This window comes from Verticillium alfalfae, genomic scaffold (genome assembly GCF_000150825.1).
Source record: "Verticillium alfalfae VaMs.102 supercont1.5 genomic scaffold, whole genome shotgun sequence".
NCBI lineage: Eukaryota > Fungi > Ascomycota > Sordariomycetes > Glomerellales > Plectosphaerellaceae > Verticillium > Verticillium alfalfae.
The window spans coordinates 1,703,138-1,704,125 of NW_003315034.1; positions in this window are offsets into that span (position 1 = coordinate 1,703,138).

Here is a 988-nt window from a genome sequence, read left to right on the forward strand (position 1 = left end):
CGCACGACAACCACGAAGTACACGATTCAACGGGGATATTTGACTTTCGCCCTTTTTTTCCCCAGTGTTTGGCAACTTTTTTTTTTCGACGTCTTTACTTGGGGTATTCGGAGCTGCGATATAGACGATACCCCTCTCTGGGCTCGCCCGGGCGTTGGCCATGTCGTATGAAGGATGACGGTTGGGTGGTAGGCCCTCTGGCCCCTCTTCCTGTTTTTTTCTCTTTCCATTTTCTTGGATCGGTCTTTCACATCTAGGGACCTCTCGGCGTTGTTTTGCATGCTGGCGTTCATGTTGACTGAAGAGCGGGTAATACGTTCAGGGAGCCATGGATTTCTCGACAAGATGATGGAGTGGCGTGGTGTGCGGGGGATCGCTCATCGAGTCGCATTCGGGGTCGCAGGCGCGAAGGCTAAAATATACTTATTTTACACTTGACTTTTTTTACTTGCATGGGTTTGCATGCAGCATCTCCTGCGCATCACTGGTAAATCTGATCGGTTCTCTAGTAAAGCGTGGTCAAGCCAGACGTAGACTTGTGATTGTCTATTCAGCCGTGCGAGCTAGTATCCTTATATTGAGATGCAATGTGGGCAATGTGGCCCAGCCATGGTTCGTTCCCTCGATCGCATCTTTCTGCATCCCCCATCGCAACCTCCTGCGACCTCTCTCGCCCTTCTTGTCCTCACTCCTCATGGTCGTCACCGATGGCATACAGAAGCAGCCGCTCACGCCGACAACGCGGCCAGATCCAGCGGCACGCTGCTCCCTCTGCCAGCCCTGTACTTTCGCGTCCCGCCGACAAACTCCCTCGGCTTGGGCAGCATGCTGTCGTCCTGGAACTTCCAACGCGGGTCGTGCACGACGTAGCGCGCGCCACCGCCGCCGCCGCCTGCGACACCGGAGGGGCCGGCGAGGTTGAGGCCGCCGGCGGCCGCGGTTGGGGCCTCGGGCTGGCCGCCGCCGTTGGGGGCGGAAAGGGTGAAGG